Here is a 15,885-nt window from a genome sequence, read left to right as displayed (position 1 = left end):
AGGATTGGAGAGTGGGATGGGGAGATGATTGGGGGACTGGGAGGTCAGGAAGGAGAGGGAACTGGGATTGGTATGTAAAGTAAGATTGTTTTTAATTTAAGCAAATAATTAATTAAAAATATTGGCTTAGCTCATTTAAATACTAATGAAATAGCCATAATCTTAGCCATACTGATAAGCATGTATAAATTAAGGAAATCTACAAATGGTGACACAATGTTTGGAATAAGATAGTGTCTATCTTTTGGAAATGATGCTAGAATGTTTAAATGGAGAAAAATGACTTATTCTTTAGGAATTTGTATACGAATATAAAATTTCTGCACAAATTCAAAGTGGCACAAGATCCTCATCCACCAAATCAGACATAGAGTTCAAAGATCATAACACACTCAAAGACTAATTTCAAAACATGTATTCTCAGCAGTCACTCTTCCCTCCGGATAAATAAAACAAGCAGAATGAATCTTAACTATATTTTAAAACGTTTATTTTAATTATGTGTAATTTGTGTCTGTACACCAGTGTATGTGTATGATTACAGTGCCTCTATGTTTCCATTTTTCTTTACAATAGTGTTATCTAGTGGATATTTTAATATTAAGGAAAGGTTAATGAGTCCACAGAACTCTTGTTTATACAAATAATACATCAGATGCTAATTGATGTTTGGAAATTAAAGCAAACATTTAAAATACATTTTGAAAGAATCCAAAGCATATATTCCCTTAGAGAAATGATACATTCCTGTTTTGATAGTCTCTAGAGTATGGTTATCAGAACAAGAGAGTGGAAAAGGTTATAGGGGACGTATGCTAATATGAAAGGTTTTTATTTGACCTCTTGTCTGTGTGTGTGTGTGTGTGTGTGTGTGTGTGTGGTTTTCCAGGTCTTATTGTCTCTTACTTCCTTTATGAGAGGTATTTACTATAGATGACTATATTTCACAATTAAGAGTAACTCTTGATGACACAATAAGTTCCCCTACTTGATAAAGTTAGCTTTAAACATGATAATCTTTAAATGATGTTTATGGATATTAGTCAATACTGCACCTTATAATTACTTTTAAATAATCTCCATCTGGTGTTTTTTTCAATATGTCATGAGATGCTTAATTCATTAAAATATAAAATTATTTAAAAAATAATTCAACCACATAAATGTTGCTTAGAAACTCCAATAATTGCACCAAGAGATTAAACTAAAACAAACAGCAAAGCATTGCCTCCTTGAGAGAAAATGTATAAATGAGCAAAGGTATCAGGCTCACCTTTGTCTCTCTTTGAAGTTGGTGTGTCTTTGGACTCTTCTAAAGAGCAAAAATAAAAAGTAAATCACAGTTTAAATGCTTTTTGTTCTTCAAGGGAAAATATTCTACTGAAGATTTTAACAAGTTACAGGTCAGTAATCTAAAAGCAGCTTCTAATTCAGCATTCTGACTTGGGAAATGGGGGTCGAGGGGGTGGCACTGAGCTGCTCCAAAAGCAGAGGGAGACATCACTTCAAAGTAAGGGATGTATCAGATCAAAATGTTCTAAGATGCAAAGGAAATAATTCAGAGAGTAAAATCATAAAAGATGAGATAAAATATTTCCAAGCCACATAGCTGGTAAGAGATTAGTATGTAAAAACATATAAGTAAGTCATGTGCCTGGATAGAAAAAGTAGCTCAATTAAGATATCCATAAAATATATGCACAATATAAACAGGAACATTGAAATGTGGTCAGTCTCATTAATTGTCATGAAATGAAACAAAAATCATTATAAGACATCACATCACAGGTCAGAATGACAATTATCAAATAATGTCAAATAACTAGTATTTAGAGAAAAAGGAACATGAGAATTTGGGTTTGGATGTTCTAAATCAACATAAAAGATCAGGTGTGGTGGTGCACATCTGTAATCCTGGCCCTGGGGATGGCCCTGGAGCTTGCTGAGAGCTAGTCTTCCCAAATAATGAGCATCAGTGTCAGTAAAATATCCTGCCTCAAAATCCAAAATAGGAAACTATGGAAGAAAACACCTAAAATGGACCTGTATCTTCAACATGTGTGTTCACACACCTACAAGGACCTACACATACACATGTACACATAAAATTACATCACACACACACACACACACACACACACACACACACACACACAGAAAGAATTCTGTAATAAAACATATTGTAATGCAAAATCCTTACTACAAAATCCTTACACACACACAGAAAGAATTCTGTAATAAAACATATTGTAATGCAAAATCCTTACTACAAAAGTTAACTGAGCCAATTAATATGCTAATTAGATCATTCATCATAATTATATCTCAATGCATATGGATATTGATCCTTCACATTGTACACCTTAAAAAGTACAATTTGTCTTTACCAATTATACCTCAATGAAACTGGAGAAAAAAGACATTAAACTTTAATTAAATCTCAAAGACATAAACAGAAACTCAGTTATAGTTTGAAAATTACTTGTCTTTTATATATTCTGACTTGCAGGCACATATGTATTCATGTAGAAATAATTTTAAATCAGAGCCAACACTAACACAATATAGTGCAGCAATTTTTAAAATTTTCATTGCAATCTCTTAGTACTTTGTTTTATTTACTCAGAGTTTGCATACTATATTACAACTAATAAATGGAACAGGGCTAAAATATGTCAGTATTTGAATTTTCTCTAATAGAAAAGAAATGTGACCTTCAAGGAGAAACATTATTACACAAAAGAACAAACTGGAGAAGAAAACAAAATCACTAGCACCATTTTCATAGATTGTGATTAAAATTGGAATTGTCCTCTTTTGAAGCTTATTTAAATATTGGCTTAACTCAATTAAATACAGATGAAATGGTCATAATCTTAAGCTAACTGATCAACAGCTGTAAATAAAAGTGATCTGTAAGTGGTGGCATGATGTTTGGGAGTGACATAGTGACATATCTTTTGCATATGATGCCAGACTATCTAAATGAGAGAAAAGATCTTCCTTTAGAAATTTGAACACTTATATCAAATTTCTACACAAAAGCAAAATGATACAAGGTCCTTATCCATAAAATTATAAATAACAATTTGTAGGTGATAGCGTACCAAAAACTAAGATACTTATTCTCAGAAGCAGATCTTTCCCTAGGCTTAACTGTATGTTTAAAACATTTAATTTTATTATTTTAACTGTGTGTACACATGTGTTTGTGTGTGGGTGTGTGCATGTGAGTACAGTGTCTCTAGTGCAGTGGTTCTCAACCTTCCTAATGATGCCACTTTCTAATACAATTGCTTGTGTTGTGGGGACCCCCAGCCATAAAATTATTTTGAGGCTACTTCATAACTGTAATTTTGCTACTGTTATGAATTGTAATATAAATATCTGATATGCAGGATGGTCTTTGGCCACCCCTGTGAAAGGGTTATTCAACTCACAAAGGGGTTGCGACCATAGAGAACCACTGCTCTAGAGGACATCAGATCTCCTAAAGCTGGAGTTGAAAGTGTTTATGAGTTGTCTGTCTGATATGGTGCTGGGAACTTAATTCTGTTCCTCTGTAAGAGCAGTAACTACCCTTTAGCAGCTAAGCCATTTCAGCAGCCCTCAAAACTTACTCTTTAACTAGACACTGTTCCAAGAGTGAGAGACCTTAGTACACTCAATAACAAATGGGAGGTCTTCATCAAATCCCTCTCATTACCACTCAGGGAACTATATGGAAGAGGAGGTAGGAAAATTGTAAGCACCCAGGGGAATGGGAGACACCAAGAAAACAGTGAGTTCCAGACACACCAGGATGGGCACACACACACAAATTCACAGATAGTGTGGCAACATATACAGGATGTATACATGTCTGGTACAGATAGGGTCCCAGCTCTGAGAAACAAAGCAAGCATGAACCTCCATTTATCCAATGGAGTCTCACTGGGTATAGAAATGACACTTAAGAGAGGACCCATGCCCAGTACTAGATGGGCAATGCAAAAATGACCGTAAATGGTGTTTTTGGATTTGCCTTGAAATGCTTTGTTAAAGCATTTTTAAAAACTTACTTCTTTTGTTTATCTGTTAAGGTTTTCAAATTTGTATTTTTATGGCTTTTGTGATAGGTGTGTGTGTGTGTGTGTGTGTGTGTGTGTGTGTGTGTGTGTGTGTGTGTGTTATGTGTGTGTGTGTGTGTGTTATGTGTGTGTGTGTGTGTGTGTGTGTGTTTGCGTGTATATGTGCTTTTTGTGCTTTGTATTTTCCTTCCCCCCTCCATCTGTTGTTAGCTTTTTTCTGGTTTATTTGTTTTCCTATTGAAGATGTGATGCGAAGGGTGAGACAAAGGAGTGGAAATGTGATCAGAATATACTATATAAAAAAGTAATTTTCCATACAAAGTTTAAGATGAAAGAGATTTGGAGCTGCTGCTGGAGTTAAATCTGTCATGATGGAGGCAGAATAGCTTAAGTTCTTTGAGGTTGATGAAAGAGAGACACTGAAGTTTCTATATGTTGGCAATTAGGAGGTTTACACTATATACACATATACTATATTTGTATATATAAAATCTCTATATTTTATCCATACAAAGTGTTTGCTAAACAGACATGTATGTAGTATGAACTCAAGTTTTGGCTAGAATTTAACAGTCATAAATATATGCAGTCTAGCATCAGTGCCAATGGGACAAAGGATGGATAATCAAAAAATTTATGATTACATTTTTTAAAATTTAAAGAAGCAATTTTGTCTTGGTCTCGATCACTTTGTATTCTCCAGAACAGTGGCTATCAATGAGATTTTTATTAAATCTTAAGGAAAGGTTGAGGATTCCAAAGAACTTTTGCTTATATAGATAATATATCTATTGGTAACTGATGTTTGGAAATTAGAGCAACCATTTAATAATACAGTTTGAAAGAATCCCAAGCATCTATTCCCTTAGAGCTATGATGCATTCACGTATCATTAGGTCTCTGGAGAACTCCAATATGTACAACTATCTGAATATGAAAGATTTTATTTTTGTTAATATACCCCTCTCTCTCTCTCTCTCTCTCTCTCTCTCTCTCTCTCTGTGTGTGTGTGTGTGTGTGTGTGTGTGTGTGTGTGTGTTCATGTGTCTGCATAAGCAAGAATATGTTTCAGGTTAAAGGACTACCATGGGTTGACCTCTAACCAAATTCTCCTGTTGGCTGCTGTGCATGCCAGCCAGGTTACCTGGTGCATGAAAGATCTCTGACCTACATCTTACTACAAGAGATATAGAGCACAGAAACCTGCTACTAAGTCCATCTTTTATGTGGGTACTAGGGATCCAAGCTTAGTTTCTCATGCTTTCCCAGCAAGGGATTGAGTTGTATGTCACTTGAGTTAAGTGACTCCAAAGATCAGCTGAGCACATGTTGAGAAATGCTACTTCAAATACCAAACTTGATTTTTATAAGATAGGCAATTTTTATAAAAAAGAGATAATGAAACACAACAGGTCAAAAAAGAAAAGGGACTTTAAGAAATAGGTATGATAAATTCTCATCCTCTCTAAATGAATTTACAGAAATACACAGACCCATGGTTTACTAATCTCTAGGCACTTCTAATCTAGTCAAACTGGCAATCATGATTAACCACTGCACATTTAAAAATATATAATTTTCCTCTGAGATGTTCAGACAGCTCTGCATGCTCTTAGCAAACACAATAAATAAATAAAATCTACCTAAATAATGCATGCATTTGGTACCCTCACAGTTGCTGCATCTTTTCTCTGCTAGAAATCTGTTTGGATAGTTGCAGTTCCAAGAGATACTCATTATTAAACATTTGGGAACCTTAGGCACAAACACAAAGGAAATTCAGCCTGGAGTTTTGTATTCTTCCTCACTCCTCTCGTTTCATTAAATTGAACGCATTGCTTTGCTGTTCTAGAGATATTCAATATATTCAAATTATTTTTCAACTTACTTTCTGAATTACATATAAGCAGGTTAATATAATTTTATATTCTGTGAGTTTAGAATTTCCCAAGAAATCCAATGCACCCACCTTGTTCAAAGCAACAGTTAGCTGATAGTCTATCTTTAGCCCTCAGGTAAGAGAGGCTCCTCTTATACATTCACTTATTCAAAATGGTTATGAGAGTGTAAGAAAATTCACTGCTACACTGAACAATAGACACAGCATTCTTGAACATGGCTCCAGGGAATAATAAAATATGCAGATATAGCTCATATTCGGAATTTTACACACATCACACAGTGAAGCCAAGGGTGTTGAATAAACGGATGTAGTCCTTTCAGAGTATCTATGCTGTCACTCTTAGAGTGAGATGAGTGTCTTAAGGGCAATGTCAGAACAACTCAATGTCACCCACAAACGAATGAGGTCTTGTGGCTGTGACCCAAAGACTAATAAAGAATAGTGGCAAACATCCCACCAAATGCACTTTACATAGAATTTATCAGGGTCAGCAAAGAGAAAAGAAGTGTTCAGAATGATATTCACACAACCAGTACATAGAAGACTTCAGTGCAAAGTGACTGTTCCATTGTCAACTTCAGGAACAAAGTGAATAAAGTTACACTTGCTCCAAATTTGAGGTTGTTTTCAAATAGAACCTAAAAGCAGGAAATGTCCATCCTTCATAATAATTCATTTCATAACCTACATTGATACTGGTGTGTAATCTGTCCCTGGATGGAGAAGAAGCAAGTCTACATGTATGGTCAGTACCATAGTCCTCATACCCATGCACATAAGTGAATGGTCAATGTCCATCATTAAGCACCAAACACTATTTATGTACTTTACTATTTTATGTTAGCTGATCTCCCCAAATGTTGTACACTAAATGTCATTGCAATACAAATTTTTAACCAAACTCCAGAAATACTAAGTAAGTTTATAGTAGCACAGAAATATTAAGTAATTTTTCCAAATGTATACAACTTTCATGCAAAGATTTCTAAACCTGAGTCCCCCCAGTATCAGTAGCCACTGTCCCATAAAACAATTTGCAGAAACTCAATGCTAATTCCTTTATATCAAAAATCTCGATATCACACACTATTTTTCTTAACATTCTACCCCAACAGTTAACGCCCCCTGCAATGACTGAAATTTAGGATTCCATAATCAGACACCCTATCTTTTTAGTTATATAATTATCTTGTAAAATAATCTGAAGCTAAGACAGATTATGCTTCTCTTTTTAACTTAGAAAAGTGCATATTAACACTTAGTTAATATCAAACTTACGGAAAATAAAAAATAGGCATTAGTAGTTTTGGTGATATTCTCACTTGCATACCCAAGAGCTCATATTCTAAATAAACCACAAAAGAAAGGAGCACTTTATTGAGGTTCTGAACTCAAAGAAGAAAAGACTTAAGCTGGAAGAGGTGGGTCCCTATGTTGTACAGCATATGCAAGGCCATTGCCAGTTAAAACCCACAAATTAAGTGTCAGTGTAGGGTATGGGTGCTGAGGTGCTTTTTACAGATAGAATAGGGCAATAAAAATAGAAAATAGTACTAACACAAAATTTAAATCTTCTCCATGTAATTCAAAGACATGGGGTAAAATAGATAAACACCAAGCACATTCATATAACAAATTTTGATGAACCCACAATGCCCTTGGATGAAAACAATGGCTAAAACCTGGAGTGCATCAAAACTGTGAAGGAGGAATTGAGGTAAACAATGAGGACTGTGAGTGTGTAGAACAGAAACTCACAGGAGGTGAGTAAATCATGCTGCCTTGAGTTCATCTGCTGAAGAAGGCAGGAACCTTTGCCCACTTGCAGTAAGAAAGCAGAGTGAGCCACTTTGAAAACAAGCAGGAACTTCTGACTTCTGGGAACTAACCAGCAGTAGGTCATTTCCATCATGAGACCTCATCAATGATAAGAAACTGTTTAGCTTGTAGTGAAAGTGTGGGAAGCAGGATAACTGAGACAATGACCAACAAGAAAGAAGAGGGAGGAAGCAACCTCTAACCCATGGCATGTTCCCTATGTTCACAAACATTTGCAAAGTTACAAAGGCAAATTATAACCTGAAATGAGAAAAATAATCCAGGGAGCCCCAAAATGACATTCTGTTAGTCCTGTGACATTTTAGTTTATTTTCACAATGGTATTACAGTACATAGGATTGGGTTTTAGCACAAAATCCTTTGTAATATTAGATCATGTAGCTGTACCTAAGGTCATCTATGTATCCACTCCACTGTTGGGGCCAATTATGAGGCTAGTTCTATAAATACTTATGCACAGCCTTTTGTGTGAACATGAGTTTTCATCCCTATAACCCTTCAGGGTAGTGAATGGTTGGGTTTTAATATAAACCTGATGTTATAAAAACTACTAAGGCAGTTTCTATGATGTCTGGACCACTTTAATCCCTAATAGCAATTACAAAAGTTCTGGTTGCTAAAAATCCCTGTTCTTGTTTAGTTTTTAGTATTTAAAAAATTTCAGTGATTCCAGTGCATGGGTTAATAGTGGGTTAACCTGCATTTATTAATATCTAATGTTGTTAAATATTTTCTTATACTTAATGGTTGCTTACACGTGCTCTTTTGCACTTACTGTTGAAGTACTTCATTTCAATTTTCTTATAATTAATTATTCATTGTTTTGTCATATCTAATAGGTATTAATTCCTTTGTGACAGTCTCATATATATGTGTAGTTATATGAAAAATTAGTCTTGAAATTACTATATAGGTGAGGATAACATTGAACTTCTAATTCTCTTGCCAAGTGTACTGCCACAAAATGTTCATGTGGTGTTGGAGATTGGACCACATTTTCTGCACACTGAGCATTACAACAAGCTGTTCCCCAGCCCTGATTCATATACTGCTAAAAAGCACAAATTTCTTTTCCGATATGTAAACATGTATCTTATATATTTACTCTTTTACATTTCCTAGAGAACTGTAGTGAACGTGTAGTAGAGCAAAGGCATAGAGAAATGATAGCCTCACAGAAAGAAAGGACACTTAAATTTTCCTACCCTAACAAAAGAATAGAAACGTAATGGAACAATAGATTGAAAGCTTCTCTCAAAATTCAAGGAGAAATTCAAAGCAACTTATGTTGCTTTGTGCTCAAGGCCAACAGGCTTTCAGGCTGGGAATAGTAGAACTCATCCCTAAACCCATCACTTGGGAAGCTGGTAGAAAAGGCTTGGCAGTTGGAGATCATCCTGAACTTATAGCAAGGCCTTGTTTCTTTCTCCACCTCATCCCCACTACCCTAACCATTATAAATGGCTAATTGTGGGATGACAGAGAACATTTGCTGTTAAATGAAAGCTGAGTGGGTTCCCAAATAACTTTGATGAAGGCAATTCTAAAGAAGATGCCACTGGAAGGCAGATACATTAAAACATTGAAAGCAGTTAAACTGGTGTAAGTGTAGACATATGTTGACTCAAAGAGAACATAGATTAAATCAATATGTTAGGGTTTTTAAGGACTACAAGTACAGAACGCAATTACCATATAAATGACTAGATGTGATTGGATTTGTATGTTCTAAGAGATTGTTAGAAAATGTACAATGACTTAATTGTACAGACTAAACTTTCAAAGTTTGTAAGACAAATAAGGTAGATCTAATCCATAATGGTATAGGTTGCAAAATAGAACAACACATTAAAAGAGGAAAAATAAAATTTGAAATTAGAAAAACTATCAATTTAAAAACAGCATAATTAACTTAGAACGTCTTTTAAATTAGAATAATTCTGTAAAAGAGTGAATTATGACTGTACAGAAATACATGGGAACCTAACTTAAGAAGCATAAAATTAACCAGAGATCTCAGAATGCAACCTCTAACCTGTGGCATGTTCCCTATGTTAAAAAACACATGCAAAGTTAGAAAGGTAAATTATAACCTGAAATGAGAAAAATAAGCCAGGGATCCCCAAATGTTGCTCTTTTAATCCTTGCCTTTGAAAAAATCATGGAATGTGGAAAAGTGGAAAGCACACTGCTGGTTGCACAATATGATTTTGTGCTATATTATGCATGTCATATCTTACACAATGAAATAAGTTTAGAAACAGAACCACTCCAGTTATTTATACTTGTTTGCAAGATTGATCAAGAAGACATAAAACCAAATCATTATAATCAGTTGTGAAAACAAGAACAGTAATACTACTCAACAGCAATAAAAAGGATACTGAGTAACATAAGTGCACGATAAGTCAGATAAAATGAAATTCTTCTTTATGCTTTTTGTTTTGTTTTGTTTTCTGAGGCACGGTTACTCTGTGTAGTACTAGCTGTCCCAGAACTTTCTCTGTAGATCAGACTGGCCTCCAACTTAGAGATCCACCTGCCTTTGTCCCCCAAGGGCTTGGTTTAAAGACTTGTACCACCACCATCCAGCAAAATTCTTTTTAAAATAACAATTGTTCTGGAGGTTTTTGCAACATGAAAATTTTCTCTTTTTTCTTCTTTTAAAACTACATCAACTAATTCTACTATAGTGTTAGTTAACATGTACATTGTATTGCTCTATATAAAATAAAACATGGTTGATAAAAAGTAAAAATTTAAAATATTTTTAAAAATGAACATTTCTTGGAAAGGTGCTTCAAAGCTTATTGAAGAAGAATAGACTCAACAGATTCTTAATCAATAAAATGATTGTATTGACAATATATTAACAACAAACAGAATGCTTGCAAAACCCATGTCCCAGATGGAAACACTTGTTAATTTGTTAAGTCTATAGAATATTTTAAAGAATTCTTTGCAGTCTTCCAAAAGCTTGAAAGGGGCGCGCGCGCATGCGCGCGCGCGCACACACACACACACACACACACACACACACACACACATTTCACTCATTCTATGAGGCAGTCTCACTCTGAAATCAAACCTAGAAGAACACACCTTAAAAATATACTTATAGATGACTATACTCTTATAAATTGGGATGTACAATCTCTCACTAGCAAACTGAAACCATGAATATACAAAGTCTATCCAACAACCAAGCAAGATGTATTCTAGAAGTGCAAGTTTGGTTTAGCATCAAAAACTCAAGTACTGCAATATACCATTGCTATACCAATAGATTCAGAAAATGCTATTTGCCAAAGTCCAATACCATCACTTCATGTTGAAAAACAATCCAAGGAGGAATATAATGGAGTTTTTGTGCATCTTGACAAAGAGCCAAAACAACAAAACAAAGAACATTGATCTCTCTTAAATCTTCATTTGCTTACTCCTTTCCTACATACTGATGTTATAAGGGATTATTTTATGAATGAAAAGGACCTGTTTTTCCTTTTGTTTTAAACAAGTCCTGATATCACTGACTGAAATTATACAAAGGCAGCCATACTTTAAATCTTATGTTGACATTCCCTGGATGACTCACTCCTGTCTTCCCAGCACTTTTAACAAGCCAGGGAAAGAGAGTTAATAGCCACTTAGGTTTTACAATTCCATTTATACCTTGTTTGGACTTTGGCCACATTTTAAATAAATGGATTCAGCATACATTGGCAAGAATTTCACAAATCCAATTCAGTAGAGGTAAGTAAACAGTACACCAAGACTTGCAATACAACTACATTTTAATTAATAAGATCATTACATTTTCTTTGGAGCACAAGAAATGTGACTGTCATGTGTTGTACAGTAGTAAAACTAATTCACTTCTTTAAAAGTTAAAAGGCTGTTAGGTTTTCATTAATTAATTGCAAGATAATTTTCTGAGCAGCTTAATCTCTTATAATATTAATTAATTTTAGAAGTGAACTAACTCAAGCATATTTCAAGATAGACTTTTATCACCTCAGAAAAGATCATAAACTCATTCATTTAAAAAATAGGGCTAAGGGTGTATTTTCTGTGCTTAAGAACTTAAGGAAATTAGTGTGTGTGTGTGTGTGTGTGTGTGTGTGTGTGTGTGTGTGTGTGTGACTCAAGGCTACTTCCTATTGACTGAGTCAGTAGTGGTAAAACTATTATCTGAAAAATGACATATTTCTTCAATCTTGAATTAAATTCCCCTCAGAATATTCTGGATTCATGAAGCTATTGGAAAATTTTAATGTAGGAATGTGCATAAATTATTAGTTATTTTTATTAATGCCAAATACTACATATTTGTTATAGTTAATTATATTCTTTTAAGAAGAAATGTTTAATAGATGGCAATTTCAGAGGTATATTTACAGACATATGTATACCAAAAATATAAATTCAAGAAAAAATTAACATTCATACTGGTGGAATCCTTAATTATACTCATTTAACACTTCAAGGTAATTTCTAAGAAAACTTAGAACTACTGACATCTGAATGATACATCCTACTCTAATATGGAAGGAAATTACTTACCTACTGTGCTTATATAAGAAAATCTTAATTTTAAATCTTTAACAAAGAACTAAACCACAGAAAACATACTGTTTAATCCATATTCCTAATTAGAGCATGGAACACTTCACTCTGCAGTGATAATTGTATTGTGGCCTCTCTCTGAATCTTTGCTATTCTATCAGTGGAAGCCCTGAAGTGTGATAACACAACCCTCTGGCATGTTTTCAGGCATCCAGAATGAGCACGACAATGCAGTTCATTCTCAAAGTAGGCTTTTCTTATCTGACAGTATTGCTTCCCTTGTCTTCAGCACCATGGACAGTCATCATACCCATTGAAACACAACAGAAAGAAAATTACCTAATCTACTAATTTAGTTAAGAGGACCCGGTCCAGCCAGCAGAGCAGAAAGGTAGAGTCAGGGGAAGAATAGAAGAAAACAAGAAAGGAGATATCATAATTGAGGGAGACATTTTAGGTTTAAAGAGAAATCAGGTACTAAGGAAATGTCTGGAGAGCTACAAAGATGACACCAGCTAACTATCTAAGCAACAGAGGAGAGGCTACCTTAAATGCCCTCCCCTGATAATGAGATTGGTAACTGACTTATATGCCATCCTATAGCCTTTATCCAGAAGCTGGTGGAAGTAGAAGCAGACACCCACAACTAATCACTGAACTGAACTGGAATCCAGTTGCAGAGAAGGACGAATGATGAGCAAAGTGGTCCAGACCAGGCTAGTGAAACCCACAGAAACAGCTGACCTGAACATTGGGGGAGCTCTTGCTCCCCAGACTGACAGCTGGGATACCAGCATGGGACTGATCCAGACCCCAGGAACATGGGTTTCAGTGAAGAGACCTCGGAAATCTACAGGACCTCCTGTAGTAGTTCAGTATTTATCCCTAGCATAGATGTGGATTTTGGGAGCCCATTCCATATAAAAGGATACTCCCTGAGCCAAGAAACACAGGGGTGGGCCTAGGCCCTATACCAAAGGATATGATAGACTCTGATGACACCATATGGAAGGCTTCACCATCCAGAGGGAGCAGAAAGGATATGTGATAGGTAGGGTTTTAGTTGGGGGGCAGTGGTAGGGGAGGAGGGGAGGGAGAGGGAACCGAGATTGACATGTAAAACAATCTTGTTTCTAATTCAAATAAAAAAGGAACAAAAAAGAAATGCAGGTAATTATTTCTAACACTACTATTTCATAAACATCCGTTAGCAAGAGAAAAGTAAATATGATGACAAATATAAAATATCACACTCAAAACAACCATACTCCATTCTCTCCAACAACTGAAATAATGCCAAGTAGGTTGAGGGAGGCAGTGGTCATTGTTTGTTACAAGCTACATTTAGTGTACTCAATTTTATTAATCCCCCTCTGTTATCATTTCCTCCAGTCTTTCATACCCTGACCATTCCCAAGAGTACTACTTCTATCATGGAACTGCTCTTGTGATTCCTAGCTTTAGGAGTCATAGAGAAAGAATATGGAACAGAGTAGCTTACTGGGGCTCTTCTGTAGGCTAAGCTATAAATCTTGCCCTTCCATTCATGAGATAATTTATTAGACTTATAATAACTCCCTTTTTAAATTATTGCAGACTATATGAGGTTTATTACTTTCAATCAAAGAACTTTTGAATGACAGACTTGGAAAGTTGTATTTTTAAATTATTTTAATGTGCTCTTTCGCAATGAGCTATTGGATAAATAATCAATAAATATTTGGACCTGCTTAGTCCTTGTAACAGCCATTAACTACACAGTGTTCAAGGAATTGAAATGAGGTATTACTAATGTAAATGTGTCATAAGTATAAAATACACAGACAACATTAAAATTGCACTTAAAAAGATATGAACCTGTATCCTTACTATGTAGTTTTAAATGATATACATATATGTTAGAAAGAATATATATTAAAATAATTTCACTTATGTTTTAAAAACATTGCTATATATCTATCAAAATTAAAAATTACATATATAGCTGCAATGTACTTATTTTATGATCCAAAATTTTCAATGATTTGTTTTTCTTAAATACGGAACCATGGGAAAGAAAAGATATTATTATTTCAATTAATTCTCGACAATTTAAAAAATGTGTTTATAGTAAGTTCATATATACTTAGGATGCCCAGAAAACTCAATGTATGTATTATACTCAATTGAACAGGGAGGCAGGGTGATTGCTCACAGAAAAACAAGGAGACAGAGCTATTATGTTAGCTGAACAGGGAGGCAGACTTGGTTAATCTCAGTAGGAGCAATACCTGAAGGGGCCAGTTTTCATGATGTAAACTCTCCAGGGTGAAGGATATGACTTTGGTGGCAATTTTCTACACACACTGTCAACATTCACATGATTGACATTCATTCATCCAGGACTTCTCGAGCTTCCAGCAGATGAGTGTGGAGTCGACTGGATTATTACATTGCAGGACTGAACTGAAGAAATTGTTTTACTGAGGTTGTGACCTTCAGCAGCACATCTTGCCCATAGTCCTTCTTTCCACTTCCCTGGATCTCAGACACCCCTGAGGAAATTCACCTCTTTGACCACTTGCTTCCACTACTATGATACCCTGAGAATACTGTAACCACATACACATACATGTACCAAAAAGAATTTATCGTTTGGTGTTTTGGTGGCTAGCTTCTTGCGCTCCTTATATATTTTGGAAATCAGTCCTCTGTCAGATGTGGAATCGGTAAAGATCTTTTCCCATTCTGTGGGTGGTCGTTTTGTTCTACCGACTGTTTTCTTTGACTTGCAGAAGCTTCTCAGTTTCAGGAGGTCCCATTTATTAATTGCAGACCTCAGTGTCTGTGCTACTGGTGTAATATTCAGGAAGCAGTCTCCTGTGCCAATTTGTTCAAGGGTAATTCCCACTTTCTCTTCTAGAAGATTCAGCGTGGCTGGATTTATGCTGAGATCTTTTATCCATTTGCAATTAAGTTTTGTGCATAGTGACAGGTATGGATCTATCTGCAATTTTCTGCATGTCTGAATCCAATTGTACCAGAATAGAGAATGCTCAACAGAGGAATCTGAAATGGCTGAAAGACACTTAAGAAAGTGCTCAAAATCATTGACCATCAGAGAAATGCAACTCAAAACAACTCTGAGATACCACCTCACACCTGTCAGAATGGCTAAAATCAAAAATACCAATGGTAATCTATGATGGAGAGGATGTGGAGAAAAAGGAACACTCCTCCATCACTGGTGGGAGTGTGAACTTGTAAGACCACACTGGAAATCAGTATGGCAGTTGCTCAGAAAAATGGGAATCAGTCTACCTCAAGATCCAGCCATTCCTCTCTTGGGTATATACCCAAATAGTGCATGTTCATACAACAAGGACATATGTTCAACCATGTTCATAGCAGCATTGTTTGTAATAGCAGAACCTGGAAGCAACCTAGATGCCCCTCAACTGAAGAATGGATTGATAAAATGCGGTACATTTATACAATGGAGTACTACTCAGCAGAAAAAGCAATGGA

Source organism: Cricetulus griseus, chromosome 2 (assembly GCF_003668045.3).
Source record: "Cricetulus griseus strain 17A/GY chromosome 2, alternate assembly CriGri-PICRH-1.0, whole genome shotgun sequence".
NCBI lineage: Eukaryota > Metazoa > Chordata > Mammalia > Rodentia > Cricetidae > Cricetulus > Cricetulus griseus.
This window is presented reverse-complemented; position numbering follows the sequence as displayed.